Raw genomic sequence first — 19,563 nt, forward strand, 5'->3', positions numbered from 1 at the left:
CTCAAAACAGTCCCCCAAATTTGAAAAAGTGACTCCCTTTGGTACAACATGAGACTCATTGATCGCAGATAAGCAAAATGCTGTAAGTTGTACACTGTAATGATCCTTTAATGGCCTGAACACCCAATTATCCAGTGCAGGTCCACTTTAATCCTTGTGTCAAATCAGGATGTCATGCTGCTATGTGCCATGACTCCATACTGTAATGTATGACAAAGCACCCATGTGTATTAGGAGAGCTGTGGAGGTATCATTATAGCTACATAAGTTGAATGCATCACTGCAGGTATGTTTCATCAGTGGGCTATTGGGGAGTTGAGATGAAACACCCATGGGTTTAAAGAGAGCCGAGTCTATCATTATAGATATATAGGATGATTAGTTATTATAATCTTTATTTATATAGAGCCAACAGTTTATACACAAGTCATAAGTAACAACGTTCAAAATAATACAATAAAGGAAAATAAGACGACTCTGCTCGGGAGAGCTTACAATCTACAATGAGGTGGGGGGAGACACAAAGTACAGGGGCTTATTTACAAAAATGGTCCAACCATCTTGAGGAAATAGGGAGCAGATAAAAGCTGCATGAGGTAGTCACCAGCCAGTATTTGCGGTGCTGTTTGGTGCGGTGGAGTTTGATGGAGGGTTAACCTCAGATAGATAGTGAATGGGCTACACACACACATAAAAGGATTGGATTGTTTCAGGTAATTTTCATCTTTAGATTATTGGAAAGCGATATAAAGCACCTTTAGATACTGAGGGAACTTAGGAGGTGTCATAAGAGATTCACAGGATAGGTGAATTGTTGGATTATTGGGGAGAAAAAACCTTTGGATATTGGGGGAGCTGTGAAAGTGTCGTAATGTATAAATTGGTTGGCTATACCACTGTCAGCAAGTTTGTGTGGATTATTGGAATGTTTAGATAAAGCATCCATGTTTGTTAGGGGAGCTGAGGAAGTATCATTATAGATACATAAAATCAATGTATCGCTGCAGTTATGTTTCATGAGTGGATTATTGAAGAGCCGAGATAAGACACCTATGGGTATTGGATGAACTGAGGAGGAATTTTAATAGATTAAACAGAAAGTATCATCTGTGGATTATAAAAAGTTGCGATAAAGCACCCTAATGTATCCGGAGAGATGAGGAGATGAGTATATCACTCCGTTTAAGTTTTATCTGTTGCGTTTTGGAAAATAGAGATAATAATTTTATTTCTATAGCGTCAAAATATTCCGCAGCGCTTTACATTATAGAGGGGACTTGTCAGACAATAAAAGGTATTACAGCATAACAATAAACACATAGAATTACAGATACCAGGAGGAATGAGGGCCCTGCTCGCAAGCTTACAATCTAGGAGGAAGCGGGGAGACATGAAAGGTGGGTGGTAACAATTGCTTGCAGTGTTCTGAGCAGCCATAGTGTAAGAATCGGGTGTTCCTGTGATGCTGCATGAGCCGGTGATCAGCCAGAAAAAGTAAAAGTACAGACACAGAGATAAAGCACCCATGAGTATTGGGGGAGCTGAGGAATGACACATAGGATGGGCTTATCACTGGATTATGGGGCAAAGCATCCATGAGTTTTGGGGAGCTGAAAAAAAGGGACGGGTCCGGCAGTAAAAATTTGGGGTAATCTGCACTAAACAAGATAAGTAGTAGGGAGGCACACTGTTACTTAACGTAAGTGTAAGACGACTGCATGATTTTCACATATAAAAGTCAGACATTATTGTAACCGGAGTTTGTCATAAAGCCACGCCAACACATGAAACCGAAACATCATGTATATACTTCCACTCTAAGATCCACAATTCGCTGCATAAAATAACAGTCAATGTGTCCTGAAAGTCTATATTTGCTGAGAAAATATACAGTGGTCAACCATCCCGGCTCAGAAAATCAGTCGTGGTTCCCGATCAAGACCACTGAATCTTATTATTACCACCTTCCCTGCAAACAAGGCTCACAATAGGCATCAGCAGTGTCAGAAGACGTATTGCTGGGACTTGTAGTGCTTTAGTGTTTCTACTGCCTTAATGCAAATGTAGGGATCATCTGATCCTTCTCTCTGGAATGCTCAACTGGATTACAGGTGGGGGCGCTGTTACATTAATTTCTATTTAAAATGACAGTGGCAGAAAGTGGTACTGCAACTGGGAAATGTACCCGAAACTGGGTATTTCCATAAGATTTGAAGGAAGATTCTCCCAAAAAGTGCAGAATCCATCACAAGAAAGAGAGCGAAGAATCTCATGAAAATCAGAGATTCTAAAGCGTCCCATAGAATTCATTAACCCTAAAGCCTGCAAGAGTCGAAAATTAACGACGAAATCTTAGAATTTTCTTTCAGTTCCATCCGAGTACTTTCCACACCTCAGATGATGATAGTTTCATATAAATAAACTTGTGGACGCAATTCACAGCCCCCCTCCACCTCTCCCCTCTATTAATACCTGCCAGAGAGATTCCTGGCTCGGATCCCCAAACTGCAGGCCAGATCCTCATCATTGGGGTCTGCTTTATCTCAGCCCGGCTATTTCTGGCACTCACAGGAGTACGGGGTTTGCTAGTGGGAGGTTGGACGTGTATGACTGCGTGGAAACTTGGCCTTACAAGTCCGCGTCTTGTGAGACGTCTTTTATTATTTCATTTTTCTTGATTTTCCCTTCTTATACTTGGCAGTTCAGCCTAAACAAGCGATGGAGAAATATTATTGCGGACGCTGCGCCACCCAAACTCCCAGTAACTCCTTTGCCACCAAAATGGATTTTTTTTTTACATTTTTTACTTTTATAGGGGTGTTGAGCCACCATAATCGGGAACCGCGGATCGGCCAAATTAGCGGAGGCTTGAGTAGAATGAAGCTAAATGAAGACTTCATCTACAAAGATGGCTGCCCTGGAACACAAGGAGCCGCCATGGGACCATCCAAGGACAAACATGCTCTAAAGACAGGTGACTACGGCTGGGGGTCTTGTTCCTATTGATAAACCAATATTAGCCAAAAAAAGGGACCTTCTTCTACACGTGACCATTTTTAATTCCATCCTTGGTTTTCTAGACAGCTCTGGACAATGGACAACACCCATTATTGCCCCTTTAAGAGTCTAGCTTTAATCATGACTTGGGCGTCCATATTCAGTTAATAACATGGCGTCACATAGAAAGTTTCTGGGAACTTTGCAGTTGACCACCAAAGAGAAAAACTCATGATCTGTACAGTTCTGTTTCCTATCAGTGGGATTACATCCCCATGTTTGAGTGGAGGGGCCAAGTCCAACCCTGGACACACAAAACATCTTCTGGAATGCAATATATCCTCCTAATGATGGGGCTGCACTCTCCCAAAGTCATAAAACTCTCAACGAGAGAGGCCACAGGGCAACCAAGCCACCACGGGCAGCGGGGAAACAGGGTCCCCTAAAATAGTAGAGCAAAAGGGACCAAGGAAGGTAAGAGAATATGAAGAGCGGAAAGAAGCAGAATCCGAGAAAAAGGACGGGACGGTATTAAATAAGGTGATCGGATGGACAAAGATCTGCCAACTCTATCCTGGCAGAAGACGCACCAGAAGGCGACCTGTAAGGATATCTTCTCTAACGTGCCACAGCAATCAAGAATGCACGGACCACCATCAATGCAGCCGGAGAGACAGGCGCGTCGGAGGATACATGATGGTTCCAAAACGAAGGAAAAAAGAAAATGTATGAATCTGGAAGAAAACTGACAGCAAGTAAACACATTCCTACCAGAGAGGTCCAAACGTTTCAGGTCCTTTCCAAGAGGACCTGGCGCTCTCCTCCCTGACGCTTTCCGCCTGGCCTTAGTCCCTTGGCTTTCTCTCCTGACACTCTCCTCCCTGATGTTCTCCTCTGGTGCTCTCTCCCTGCTCCCCTGGCGCTCTCCATTAATATCTCCCCGACACTCTACCCTGGTGCTCTTTCCCACAGCGATCTCCCCCCCCCCCAACACTCTCCCCCTGGCTCTAGCCCCTATCTCCTGACACTCTCCCCTCTGATGCTCTCTTCTGGTGCTTCATCCCCCCCCAGACTATCAACTCTGGTGCTCTCCCCCACCCTGACACACTCTTGGTGCTCTTTCCCCTGGCGCACTTCCCCATGATGCTCTCCCCTGGCTTTAGCCCCTTGGCGCTATCTCCTGATGCTCTACCCCGACACTCTCCTCTGGTGCACACACGCCCTCTCTGATGCTCTACCTTGGTGCTCTCCCCCCTGACACTCTTCTGGTGCTCTTTCACCTGGCGATCTCCCCCCCTCCCAACGCTCTCCCCGTTCCCTTTCACCTGGTGATCACCCTGCCCCCAACACTCTACCCCCTGATCCTCTCCCCTTCGCTCTGACGCTCTACCCTGGTGCTCTTCCCCTGGCGCTCTGCCCCGATGCTCTCCTGGTGCTCATTCTCTTGCCGATCTCTCCTCCTACGCTCTCCCCCTGATGCTCTCCCCTTCGCTCTGATGCTTTACCCTGGTGCTCTTCCCCCTGACGCTCTCCTGGTGCTCTTTCACTTGCCGATCTCCCCGCCCCGACACTCTCCCCCTGATGCTCTCCCCTTCGCTCTGACGCTCTATCCTGATGCTCTCCCCTTCGCTCTGATGCTTTTTCCTGATGCTCTCCCCTTCACTCTGACGCTCTATCCTGATGCTCTCCCCTTCGCTCTGATGCTCTATCCTGATGCTCTAACCTTTGCTCTGATGCTCTATCCTGGTGCTCATTCCCCTGACACTCTCCCCCTGACGCTCTCCTGGTGCTCTTTCACTTGCTGATCTCCCCCCCCCCCCTGACACTCTCCCCCTGATGCTCTCCCCTTCGCTCTGACACTCTATCCTGATGCTCTCCCCTTCGCTCTGACGCTCTATCCTGATGCTCTCCCCTTCGCTCTGACGCTCTATCCTGATGCTCTCCCTTTCGCTCTGACGCTCTATCCTTATGCTCTCTCCTTCGCTCTGATGCTCTAACCTTTGCTCTGATGCTCTATCCTGGTGCTCATTCCCCTGACACTCTCCCCCTGACGCTCTCCTGGTGCTCTTTCACTTGCTGATCTCCCCCCCCCCGACACTCTCCCCCTGATGCTCTCCCCTTCGCTCTGACACTCTATCCTGATGCTCTCCCCTTCGCTCTGACGCTCTATCCTGATGCTCTCCCCTTCGCTCTGAAGCTCTATCCTGATGCTCTCCCCTTCGCTCTGACGCTCTATCCTGATGCTCTCCCCTTCGCTCTGACGCTCTATCCTGGTGCTCTGATGCTCTATCCTGATGCTCTCCCCTTCGCTCTGACACTCTATCCTGGTGCTCTCCCCTTCGCTCTGACGCTCTATCCTGGTGCTCTCCCCCTGACGCTCTCCCCCTGACGCTCTCCTGGTGCTCTTTCACTTGCTGATCTCCCCCCCCCCGCCCGACACTCTCCCCCTGATGCTCTCCCCTTCGCTCTGACGCTCTATCCTGATGCTCTCCCCTTCGCTCTGACGCTCTTTCCTGATGCTCTCCCCTTCGCTCTGACGCTCTATCCTGATGCTCTCCCCTTCGCTCTGACGCTCTATCCTTCGCTCTGACACTCTATCCTGGTGCTTTCACCTTCGCTCTGATGCTCTATCCTGGTGCTCTCGCCCTGACGCTCTCCCCCTGACGCTCTCCTGGTGCTCTTTCACTTGCTGATCTCCCCCCCCCCGACACTCTCCCCCTGATGCTCTCCCCTTCGCTCTGACGCTCTATCCTGATGCTCTCCCCTTCGCTCTGACACTCTATCCTGGTGCTCTGACGCTCTATCCTGGTGCTCTCCCCCTGACACTTGGAACAAGAGGAATTTCTCAGACTTCACTTCTTAAACCCTACAATTATTTTAGCTCAATCTCATTCAAGGCCAAATTAAAAAAAAGTGGAAAAAGGTCCGGTGTGGGAAGAAGAACACGATGAAGACGGAAGAGGACTTTTTTTTACTTTTTCCATTTTTTTCCCCCAATTCCCTTTTGCTTCTGTCCCTACGCTCAGGATCATCTCCACTTGACAAGCCGCTAATTGGATAAGTGCAGATCCCACACTCTCCCAATGCCACAGAACTGGGTTGGGTGAAGTTTTTTAGAGGGGGGGGGTCACTGGTTTAATAGTGGGGGGTGTTTTTTTTGCCTCTCAACATGAATTCCATCTGCTCCCCCCCTCCGATCATTGACGACGCAGCTTGAATATTCATGTATTTTCGGGGTGCCCCCTCCTTCTGCCCCTCTCATAGCGTAGCACAATACCCCAGATAACAGCCCCCCTCCACGCATTAGATAAACACAGGCAGTGTCAAGTGTGAGGAGGGACTACAACTGCCAGTCATGCATCGGCCCCACAATGAGACCCTCTAATATACTGCATGCTTTCCATATGGGGGCTGCGTTGCCCCTAGAAACACTAACAGGCAGAACGAGGCTTAATAGAGTCCGTATTCATTGTCATGCAGCAAGCTGGCTCAAGAGACTATTGCCCCGTGGGTCGGTTTCCTTTATTTCTACATCCCCCCTCCTTCATTCTCCTTTCATTTTTTTTTTCTCCTTTTATTGAAAAGGGGCACAAAAGACCAAGGTTGCTTAAGGGTCCCAATCTGGAGAGGATCGGGGGTCTCACAGAAAAGACTTTGCTGCGGTTTGGGAGCCTTGAGGAGGGGGCAAAAAAATAAGAGACTAAATTGAAGAAGAAAAAAAAAAAATCTGAAAGTTAAAAAGCAAAAAGCGAGCAGAGGTGCCAGCTGCCCATAGAAAAGCTGCCATAGCCGAGGGACAAAGGCCTGGCATGGAAAAAGGTCATCACGAAATAGAAAAAACAGCTGCTCGAGACCAGAGCCACGTCTGACCACCCGCCTCGAAGACGTGGCCTGGGCCAAAAAATCCTGCCATGCATGCAATGGCGACAAGTCCCCGCACCCATGGCTCAGAGTCCTTGAAGGTTAATGGAGTGTCCCGGGCACTTCATCTATTAGAAAGGCCCAAAATCAACATTTCTGCTCCTCCTTCTTGATCGGCCCCGAGTGAGCGGAGGGGTGAGGTGCTTGGGGGACGAGGTGTTTGCTGCCATGTTCCTCTCCTCATGCGCTTCTTAGATCACAGATTCAGATAACAGGGTGGTAATGGTGGAAGAGGACCATGAAGGCCCTTGCAAGAGCGCATCAACCGAGCAGCGGGAAAATCTCACTTATAGCATTTGTAACCTCAAGTTTCAAAGTCTAGAAACACAACCACGGTGCCACACAAAAGGTTGATACATAAAATGAGAACAATGGGGATAGGGGAAAATATGTGTAAGTGGGTTAAGAGCTGGCTCAGGGATAGGAAACAAAGGGTGGTTATTAATTGAGCACACTCGGACTGGGTCACGGTTAGCAGTCGGGTACCACAGGGGTCAGTATTGGGCCCACTTCTTTTTAACATATTTATTAATGACCTTGTAGGGGGCATAGAGTGTAAAATTTCAATATTTGCAGATGACACTAAATTCCGCAGGGTAATCAATACAGAGGAGGACAATTTTATATTACAGGAGGATTTATGTAAACTAGAAGTTTGGGCTGATAAATGGCAAATGAGCTTTAATGGGGATAAATGTAAGGTCATGCACTTGGGTAGAACGAACAAGTTGTATAATTATGTGCTTAATTGTAAAACACTGGGCAAAACTGTCACTGAAAGAGACCTGGGTGTATGGGTGGACGACAAACTCACATTCAGCGGCCAGTGTCAGGCAGCTGCTGCAAAGGCAAATAAAATAATGGGAGGCATTAAAAGAGGCATAGATGCTCATGAGGAGAACATAATTTTACCTCTATATAAGTCACTAGTGCGACCACACTTAGAATACTGTGTACAGTTCTGGTGTCCGGTGTATAAGACATAGCTGAACTGGAGCGGGTGCAGAGAAGAGCGACCAAGGTTATTAGGGAACTGGGGGGTCTGCAATACCAAGACAGGTTATTACAATTGGGGTTATTTAGTTTGGAAAATCGAAGGCTTAGGGGTGATCTTATTACAATGTATAAATATATGCGGGGACAATACCAAGACCTTTCTAATGATCTTTTTACTCTTAGATCTGTGACAGGGACAAGGGGGCATCCTCTACGTCTGGAGGAAAGAAGGTTTAAGCATACTCACAGACGTGGATTCTTTACTGTAAGAGCAGTGAGACTATGGAACTCTCTGCCATATGATGTTGTAATGAGTGATTCCCTACTAAAATTTAAGAAGGGACTGGATGCCTTTCTTGAAAAGTATAATATTACATGGTATATACACTAGTTTCCTTGATATTGCGTTGATCCAGGGAGCTAGTCTGATTGCCGTATGTGGAGTCGGGAAGGAATTTTTTTCCCCAATGTGAAGCTTACCGTTTGCCACATGGGTTTTTTTCTGCCTTCCTCTGGATCAACATGTTAGGGCAAGTTAGGATAGGATATGGGTTGAACTAGATGGACTTAAAGTCTCCCTTCAACCTTAATAACTATGTTACTGTGTAAATACGTCAACCGCAGCATCCTAAAGCACAGACGCCTCAAGCGCAGCATCCAGAAGCGTGGACACCTCAACGGCAGCATTCCAAAGCGCAGACACATCAACCGCAGCGTTGGACACCTTAACCGCAGAGATCTGAGGCACAGACAACCTCAACCGCAGTGTTCTGAAGCGCAGACCCATCAACCACAGAGACCTGAAGGGCGGACACCTCAACTGCAGAGACCTGAAGCGCGAACACCTCAACCGCAGAGACCTGAAACGCGGACACCTCAACCGCAGAGATCTGAAGCACGGACACCTCAATCGCAGAGACCTGAAGCGCAGACACCTCAACCGCAGAGACCTGAAGCACAGACACCTCAACCGCAGTGATCTGAGGCACAGACACCTCAACCGCAGTGATCTGAGGCACAGACACCTCAACCGCAGTGCTTTGAAGCATGGATACATCAACCGCAGTGCTGACACCTCAACTGCAGTGACCCGGAGGACGGACACATCAACGGCAGCGTCCCCAACTGCGGATGTGGCGCCCCTGAGGCTCAGCCGCCACAGAGGTACTGCACCTCCTCCTGAGGTGTGGTGCCCCACCATCCAGGTAAGTTGGAGGCTCCTGACCACGCTCCAACACTCGCACACCACACAACAGAGTAGTTCAGCAAAGCCACATTGCGGCTCCTTGCTTAGAGAGTAGCAGAGCACCTTTGGTGGCTCCCTGCTTGGAACACGAAACGTGCTGGGAGGCGGGTGGAGTTGAGAATGCATAAAAGAGCGGGAAGGTTTAGAAATATCGGTCAGTCTAGGAGAGGAAGCCACTCAGAGAGGAGTGAGGAAAGAAGATCCCTGAGAGAGGGATGGAGGAAGGAGGTGCTGCAGCAGACCTCAGTGACCTGGGTCTGCTGGCACGGGAAAGGGAAGAAGGAGAAAGACATTGAACTGAAACCTGATCTTCCATCAGAGAGAGATTAGAACGGAACGAAGGAGTAAAAGGGAACAAAGAGGACGTGGGTTAGAGGAAGAACCCTGCCTAGAAGTTCTAAGCGCAAGGCCGGGGCCCGGTCCCCGAGGTTGTATGGACACTAATGGTTCTGCAGCAGACACCGGTGGAGTAGTGGGCTGTAAATGTACTACTCCCATCTAAGACTTGGGGGCACAACAGCAACTTGGATAGTGAGCCGGGACTCAGGAGTAGGGAGTCTCCGAAGCAGGCTACAGCTGTCTGTCGTACAAGTAGAGTTCTTGGAACATCTGTCAGGAGGCACTTCAGTGTAACTCAGTACTGGGAGTACTTCACACTTAAAGGCGCTATAAGAGGAGACGTTCAGAAAGGCACATGTTGGCGGAGCGTTGGAAGGGAGCATTCCATCTTTCCTGGAGGTTGACTGAGCCCTTGACCCGGAGGACACGGCACGGAGGCGGGCACCTGTGTGTACTACAGACTGCGAGTAAAGCTTTGAAACTGCAAGCCCTGGTGTCCTCCATTCATTCTTGCGCCAACGCATCCAGCTCTGCTACATCTGGGTACCAGCTTCTACACCGCTTGTGCCTCTCCTCTTCCCCCACATCTACACTGCCCTGGGGCTACAGCTCCACCTGTGGGGAGCTTCACCATCTTGGCTGCAACACACCACCAGCCCCAGAGGATCTGCATGCAGCGTCGGCCTAACATATCACTTGCTGAACACCACAGGTGGCGTCACAAACTATTCATTCCAATCCTTACATTCCCCCCATTACTTGGGTGCCCAGGGCCATGGACCAGGTCCCGGCTGCTGTGACACATCCCGCTGATACCGGCCCGGTACCGAGTACCCCACAGCCCTGGGAGGGCGGTCCACGGACACCTCAATGGCAGCATTCTAAAGTGCAAACACCTCAACTGCAGCGCTGACACCTCAAGCGCAGTGACATTGGAGAGCGGACACATCAACGGCAGCGCCCTGAAGTGCGGACACATAAACCGCTGTCTCAATGCGTGGACACCTGAACCGCAGCGTTGGAAACCTCAGCCGCAGAGACCTGAAGCGCAGACACCTCAACCGCAGTGACCCGAAGCACAGACACCTCAACCGCAGTGACCCAAAGAGCCGACATATCAACCGCAGCATCCTGAAGCACAGACGCCTTAACCACAGCGTCCTAAAGCCCAGACACCTCAACCGCAGAGACCCAAAGAGCAGACACATCAAGCGCAGAGACCCGAAAAACCGAGATGGCCACATCAACCGCAGAGTTCTGAAGCACTGGCACATCAACTGCAGTGTCCCGAAGCGTGAACGCCTCAACTGCAGCGACCCAAATAGCAGACACATGAAATGCAGAGATCCAAAAAGTAGAACTATCAGCCCCAGCGACCTGAAGCGTGAACACCTCAACTGCAGAAACCCAAATAGCAGACATATCAAGCACAGAGACCCAAAAAGTAGAAATATCAGCCCCAGCGACCTGAAGTGTCCCGAAGCTCAAACACCTCAACCGCAGCGACCGGAAGAGCGGACACCTCAACCGCATCCTCAAACTGCGCACACCTCAGCAGAAAATCTAAAACCATAAACATATGAATTCTAACATCCGTTTTTTATGCAGAAGACAATTCAGGAATCACTCATTTTCCCTGGGATTTTGAAAACTTTTCTTTGGTCATATTTTAAGCGCTTTTTTATTTTTTTCCCTCCAGAGTTTTATTTGTCAGTGGGTTTTTTTTAACCCGTTTTCAGGAGGATTTTTGAAATCCATAATGCAAAGAAAAAAACGCCGAGTGTCATTTCAGCCTTCCACTGCCATCAGTACAGTACAGAACGTCTTTTTAGACACCTGAACTGCAGCGTCCAGAACCAAGGACACTTGAACTTTACATCCTAGAGCCAACCAAGGACACTTGAACTTTACATCCTAGAGCCAAGAACACCTAAACCCCGAGTTCCTATAGCCACGAATACATGGAGCAAAGAATCTGGCACAGTGAACGTCTGAATCTCAACATGAACACCTGAACTACAGAGCTGAAATTGACCCACGAGTACCTGCACTGCAGAACCTAGAACCAGCAACACAAATACTTTTTCTGGACTCGAGAACCCCACGGAAGCCCGTGCCTCGGCTCCAAAAGCCCCACGGACGCCTGCTCCTCGGCTCCAAGAGCCCCACGGACGCCTGCACCTCGGCTCCAGGAGTTCCATGGTCGAAGTATCTTGGCCCCAGGAGAACCACAGACGCCCATACCTCGGCTCCAAGAGCCCCACGGATGCACGCACCTCGGCAACTAGAGCCCCATGGACGCCCATACCTCGGCTTCAAAAGCCCCATGGACGCCCGCACCTCCGCTCCAGGAGCTCCATGGTCGCAGTACCTTGGTCCCAAGAGACCCACAGACACTCACAACTCAACTCCAAGAGCTCCACAAATGACCACACCTCTGTTCCAGGAGCTCCATGGACACAGTACCTTGGCCCCAAGAGACCCACGGACGCCCACACCTCGGCTCCAGGAACTCCATGGACACAGTACCTTGGCCCCAAGAGATCCACGGACTCAGTAGCTCGGCCACAAGAGCTCCACGGATGCCGTCACCTCAAGTCCGATGCACCTCAGTTCTAATAGTCAATGGATGCCTGCATCTTGGCTCCAAGAGCCCAATGGACACCCGAACCTCAGCCCCATGCTCACCTGAAATTCAGCATTTAAAACCATAAACTCTTTACTCTGAAAGACTACTGGACCGTTCCCAAAGTCCCACGTTCGGACCACTGGGTGGCGCCGATCTACTGCCAGCCTGCATTGCTTCTGAGGCATGGCATTAATACTTGGACAATTTACCCCCATTTAATCCGTTCTCCCACACCAGTGTAAGCGGCCATGCCCATTCCCTTCACAGTGGGTGGAACAACACACATGTTGCAGGTGGATTTGTTCCTCCGTCTCCCTCCCATTGTGTGAACAAGTCCTTAGAGGGCAATTTACAAGAGTTTGTTGTAAGTGGACAATCCTTTTCTGTTCTCTGTGGGATTAGTGGATCTCTTCAAATGTTTGCTCATCTCAGCTTCACACTGTGCTCAGAGCAAACATGGAGCACAAGGCGGAGCCCAAGTGGAGATCCAGCCGCTGTGGATTTAGCCAATCTCCGACTCTGTGTGATGTTGCCATCAGGAATCTCCGCACATCAGCACCGATGCAGAGTCGTAACAGTATGTGAAGAGGAAAAGAACCAGAGGAAATCAAAGAGCAAAAAGCAGAGGTTCACACTCATCACTAGATATCAGCGGTGACATCAATAAGAATGCCTCCTATCTATCACCAGAGATCAGCGGTGACATCACTGAGAATGCCTCCTATCTATCACCAGAGATCAGAGGTGACACCACTGAGAATGCCTCCTATCCATCACCAGAGATCAGAGGTGACATCACTGAGAATGTCTCCTATCCATCACTAGAGATCAGAGGTGACATCACTGAGAATGTCTCCTATCCATCACCAGAGATCAGAGGTGACATCACTGAGAATGCCTCCTATCCATCACTAGAGATCAGAGGTGACATCGCTGAGAATGCCTCCTATCCATCACTAGAGATCAGAGGTGACATCACTGAGAATGTCTCCTATCCATCACCAGAGATCAGAGGTGACATCACTGAGAATGTCTCCTATCCATCACCAGAGATCAGAGGTGACATCACTGAGAATGTCTCCTATCCATCACTAGAGATCAGCGGTGACATCACTGAGAATGTCTCCTATCCATCACCAGAGATCAGAGGTGACATCACTGAGAATGTCTCCTATCCATCACCAGAGATCAGAGGTGACATCACTGAGAATGTCTCCAATCCATCACTAGAGATCAGAGGTGACATCACTGAGAATGTCTCCTATCCATCACTAGATATCAGCGGTGACATCACTGAGAATGTCTCCTATCCATCACTAGATATCAGAGGTGACATCGCTGAGAATGCCTCCTATCCATCACTAGAGATCAGAGGTGACATCGCTGAGAATGTCTCCTATCCATCACCAGAGATCAGAGGTGACATCACTGAGAATGTCTCCTATCCATCACCAGAGATCAGAGGTGACATCACTGAGAATGTCTCCTATCCATCACTAGAGATCAGCGGTGACTTCACTGAGAATGTCTCCTATCCATCACTAGAGATCAGAGGTGACATCACTGAGAATGCCTCCTATCCATCACTAGAGATCAGAGGTGACATCACTGAGAATGTCTCCTATCCATCACCAGAGATCAGAGGTGACATCACTGAGAATGTCTCCTATCCATCACCAGAGATCAGAGGTGACATCACTGAGAATGTCTCCTATCCATCACTAGAGATCAGCGGTGACATCACTGAGAATGCCTCCTATCCATCACCAGAGATCAGAGGTGACATCACTGAGAATGTCTCCTATCCATCACTAGAGATCAGCGGTGACATCACTGAGAATGTCTCCTATCCATCACTAGAGATCAGCGGTGACATCACTGAGAATGCCTCCTATCCATCACCAGAGATCAGCGGTGACATCACTGAGAATGCCTCCTATCCATCACCAGAGATCAGAGGTGACATCACTGAGAATGCCTCCTATCCATCACTAGAGATCAGCGGTGACATCACTGAGAATGCCTCCTATCCATCACTAGAGATCAGCGGTGACATCACTGAGAATGTCTCCTATCCATCACTAGAGATCAGCGGTGACATCACTGAGAATGTCTCCTATCCATCACCAGAGATCAGAGGTGACATCACTGAGAATGTCTCCTATCCATCACCAGAGATCAGAGGTGACATCACTGAGAATGTCTCCTATCCATCACTAGAGATCAGAGGTGACATCACTGAGAATGTCTCCTATCCATCACTAGATATCAGCGGTGACATCACTGAGAATGTCTCCTATCCATCTCCAGAGATCAGCGGTGACATCACTGAGAATGCCTCCTATCCATCACTAGAGATCAGCGGTGACATCACTGAGAATGCCTCCTATCCATCACCAGAGATCAGTGGTGGCATCACTGAGAATGCCTCCTATCCATCACTAGATATCAGCGGTGACATCACTGAGAATGTCTCCTATCCATCACTAGATATCAGAGGTGACATCACTGAGAATGTCTCCTATCCATCACTAGAGATCAGAGGTGACACGACTGAGAATGCCTCCTATCCATCACCAGAGATCAGAGGTGACATCACTGAGAATGCCTCCTATCCATCACTAGAGATCAGAGGTGACATCACTGAGAATGCCTCCTATCCATCACTAGAGATCAGAGGTGACATCACTGAGAATGCCTCCTATCCATCACTAGAGATCAGAGGTGACATCACTGAGAATGCCTCCTATCCATCACTAGAGATCAGCGGTGACATCACTGAGAATGTCTCCTATCCATCACTAGATATCAGCGGTGACATCAATAAGAATGTCTCTTATTCATCACTAGAGATCAGAGGTGACATCACTGAGAATGCCTCCTATCCATCACTAGAGATCAGCGGTGACATCACTGAGAATGTCTCCTATCCATCACTAGAGATCAGCGGTGACATCACTGAGAATGCCTCCTATCCATCACTAGAGATCAGCGGTGACATCAATAAGAATGTCTCCTATCCATCACTAGAGATCAGAGGTGACATCACTGAGAATGTCTCCTATCCATCACTAGAGATCAGCGGTGACATCAATAAGAATGTCTCCTATCCATCACTAGAGATCAGAGGTGACATCAATAAGAATGTCTCCTATCCATCACTAGAGATCAGCGGTGACATCACTGAGAATGTCTCCTATCCATCACTAGAGATCAGCGGTGACATCACTGAGAATGTCTCCTATCCATCACTAGAGATCAGCGGTGACATCACTGAGAATGCCTCCTATCCATCACCAGAGATCAGAGGTGACATCACTGAGAATGTCTCCTATCCATCACTAGAGATCAGCGGTGACATCACTGAGAATGTCTCCTATCCATCACTAGAGATCAGCGGTGACATCACTGAGAATGCCTCCTATCCATCACCAGAGATCAGCGGTGACATCACTGAGAATGCCTCCTATCCATCACCAGAGATCAGAGGTGACATCACTGAGAATGCCTCCTATCCATCACTAGAGATCAGCGGTGACATCACTGAGAATGCCTCCTATCCATCACTAGAGATCAGCGGTGACATCACTGAGAATGTCTCCTATCCATCACTAGAGATCAGAGGTGACATCACTGAGAATGCCTCCTATCCATCACTAGAGATCAGAGGTGACATCACTGAGAATGCCTCCTATCCATCACTAGAGATCAGCGGTGACATCACTGAGAATGTCTCCTATCCATCACTAGATATCAGCGGTGACATCACTGAGAATGCCTCCTATCCATCACTAGAGATCAGCGGTGACATCACTGAGAATGTCTCCTATCCATCACTAGATATCAGCGGTGACATCAATAAGAATGTCTCCTATCCATCACCAGAGATCAGAGGTGACATAACTGAGAATGTCTCCTATCCATCACTAGATATCAGCGGTGACATCAATAAGAATGTCTCCTATTCATCACTAGAGATCAGCGGTGACATCACTGAGAATGCCTCCTATCCATCACTAGAGATCAGCGGTGACATCACTGAGAATGCCTCCTATCCATCACTAGAGATCAGCGGTGACATCACTGAGAATGTCTCCTATCCATCACTAGAGATCAGCAGTGACATCACTGAGAATGCCTCCTATCCATCACTAGAGATCAGAGGTGACATCACTGAGAATGTCTCCTATCCATCACTAGAGATCAGCAGTGACATCACTGAGAATGTCTCCTATCCATCACTAGAGATCAGCAGTGACATCACTGAGAATGTCTCCTATCCATCACTAGAGATCAGCAGTGACATCACTGAGAATGTCTCCTATCCATCACTAGAGATCAGCAGTGACATCAATAAGAATGTCTCCTATTCATCACTAGAGATCAGCGGTGACATCAATAAGAATGTCTCCTATCCATCACTAGAGATCAGCGGTGACATCACTGAGAATGTCTCCTATCCATCACTAGATATCAGCGGTGACATCAATAAGAATGTCTCCTATCCATCACCAGAGATCAGAGGTGACATCACTGAGAATGTCTCCTATCCATCACTAGAGATCAGCGGTGACATCACTGAGAATGTCTCCTATCCATCACTAGATATCAGCGGTGACATCAATAAGAATGTCTCCTATTCATCACTAGAGATCAGCGGTGACATCAATAAGAATGTCTCCTATCCATCACCAGAGATCAGAGGTGACATCACTGAGAATGTCTCCTATCCATCACTAGAGATCAGCGGTGACATCACTGAGAATGCCTCCTATCCATCACTAGATATCAGCGGTGACATCAATAAGAATGTCTCCTATTCATCACTAGAGATCAGCGGTGACATCACTGAGAATGCCTCCTATCCATCACTAGAGATCAGCGGTGACATCACTGAGAATGCCTCCTATCCATCACTAGAGATCAGCGGTGACATCACTGAGAATGCCTCCTATCCATCACTAGAGATCAGCGGTGACATCACTGAGAATGCCTCCTATCCATCACTAGAGATCAGCGGTGACATCACTGAGAATGTCTCCTATCCATCACTAGAGATCAGCAGTGACATCACTGAGAATGCCTCCTATCCATCACTAGAGATCAGAGGTGACATCACTGAGAATGTCTCCTATCCATCACTAGAGATCAGAGGTGACATCACTGAGAATGTCTCCTATCCATCACTAGAGATCAGCAGTGACATCACTGAGAATGTCTCCTATCCATCACTAGAGATCAGCAGTGACATCACTGAGAATGCCTCCTATCCATCACTAGAGATCAGAGGTGACATCACTGAGAATGTCTCCTATCCATCACTAGAGATCAGCAGTGACATCACTGAGAATGTCTCCTATCCATCACTAGAGATCAGCAGTGACATCACTGAGAATGCCTCCTATCCATCACTAGAGATCAGAGGTGACATCACTGAGAATGCCTCCTATCCATCACTAGAGATCAGAGGTGACATCACTGAGAATGTCTCCTATCCATCACTAGAGATCAGCAGTGACATCACTGAGAATGTCTCCTATCCATCACTAGAGATCAGCAGTGACATCACTGAGAATGTCTCCTATCCATCACTAGAGATCAGCGGTGACATCACTGAGAATGTCTCCTATCCATCACTAGAGATCAGCGGTGACATCACTGAGAATGTCTCCTATCCATCACTAGATATCAGCGGTGACATCAATAAGAATGTCTCCTATCCATCACCAGAGATCAGAGGTGACATCACTGAGAATGTCTCCTATCCATCACTAGAGATCAGCGGTGACATCACTGAGAATGTCTCCTATCCATCACTAGATATCAGCGGTGACATCAATAAGAATGTCTCCTATTCATCACTAGAGATCAGCGGTGACATCACTGAGAATGCCTCCTATCCATCACTAGAGATCAGCGGTGACATCACTGAGAATGCCTCCTATCCATCACTAGAGATCAGCGGTGACATCACTGAGAATGTCTCCTATCCATCACTAGAGATCAGCGGTGACATCACTGAGAATGCCTCCTATCCATCACCAGAGATCAGCGGTGACATCACTGAGAATATCTCCTATCCATCACTAGAGATCAGCGGTGACATCACTGAGAATGCCTCCTATCCATCACTAGAGATCAGAGGTGACATCACTGAGAATGTCTCCTATCCATCACTAGAGATCAGCGGTGACATCACTGAGAATGCCTCCTATCCATCACCAGAGATCAGCGGTGACATCACTGAGAATATCTCCTATCCATCACTAGAGATCAGCGGTGACATCACTGAGAATGCCTCCTATCCATCACTAGAGATCAGCGGTGACATCACTGAGAATGTCTCCTATCCATCACTAGAGATCAGCGGTGACATCACTGAGAATGTCTCCTATCCATCACTAGAGATCAGCGGTGACATCACTGAGAATGCCTCCTATCCATCACTAGAGATCAGCAGTGACATCACTGAGAATGCCTCCTATCCATCACTAGAGATCAGCGGTGACATCACTGAGAATGTCTCCTATCCATCACTAGAGATCAGCGGTGACATCACTGAGAATGTCTCCTATCCATCACTAGAGATCAGCGGTGACATCACTGAGAATGTCTCCTATCCATCACTAGAGATCAGGGGTGACATCACTGAGAATGTCTCCTATCCATCACTAGAGATCAGAGGTGACATCACTGAGAATGTCTCCTATCCATCACTAGAGATCAGAGGTGACATCACTGAGAATGCCTCCTATCCATCACCAGAGATCAGCGGTGACATCACTGAGAATGTCTCCTATCCATCACTAGAGATCAGAGGTGACATCACTGAGAATGCCTCCTATCCATCACCAGAGATCAGCGGTGACATCACTGAGAATGTCTCCTATCCATCACTAGAGATCAGAGGTGACATCACTGAGAATGTCTCCTATCCATCACCAGAGATCAGCGGTGACATCACTGAGAATGTCTCCTATCCATCACTAGAGATCAGCAGTGACATCACTGAGATTGCCTCCTATCCATCACTAGAGATCAGAGGTGATATCACTGAGAATGTCTCCTATCCATCACTAGAGATCAGAGGTGACATCACTGAGAATGTCTCCTATCCATCACTAGAGATCAGCGGTGACATCACTGAGAATGTCTCCTATCCATCACCAGAGATCAGAGGTGACATCACTGAGAATGTCTCCTATCCATCACTAGAGATCAGAGGTGACATCACTGAGAATGTCTCCTATCCATCACTAGAGATCAGAGGTGACATCACTGAGAATGTCTCCTATCCATCACTAGAGATCAGCGGTGACATCACTGAGAATGTCTCCTATCCATCACCAGAGATCAGAGGTGACATCACTGAGAATGTCTCCTATCCATCACTAGAGATCAGAGGTGACATCACTGAGAATGTCTCCTATCCATC

At 48.1% G+C, this 19,563-nt stretch overlaps 2 protein-coding genes across 2 annotated transcripts in view; one reads left to right on the forward strand and one right to left on the reverse strand.

Annotated features, from left to right (window-relative positions):
• The window catches only part of BOC (BOC cell adhesion associated, oncogene regulated), an 84,885-nt gene that overhangs the window by 28,397 nt on the left and 36,925 nt on the right, over positions 1-19,563 (reverse strand). The window lies entirely within an intron of this gene.
• COX17 (cytochrome c oxidase copper chaperone COX17) overlaps positions 2,568-19,563 on the forward strand; it is a 329,935-nt gene continuing 312,939 nt past the window's right edge. The window contains exon 1 of the mRNA XM_073577030.1: positions 2,568-2,581. The gene's annotated coding sequence lies outside the window, so the exon portion shown is untranslated. The remainder of the gene's footprint in view (positions 2,582-19,563) is intronic.

This window comes from Dendrobates tinctorius, unplaced genomic scaffold, assembly GCF_039654945.1.
Source record: "Dendrobates tinctorius isolate UK_male_01 unplaced genomic scaffold, ASM3965494v1 ptg000054l, whole genome shotgun sequence".
NCBI classification, from domain to species: Eukaryota; Metazoa; Chordata; class Amphibia; order Anura; family Dendrobatidae; genus Dendrobates; species Dendrobates tinctorius.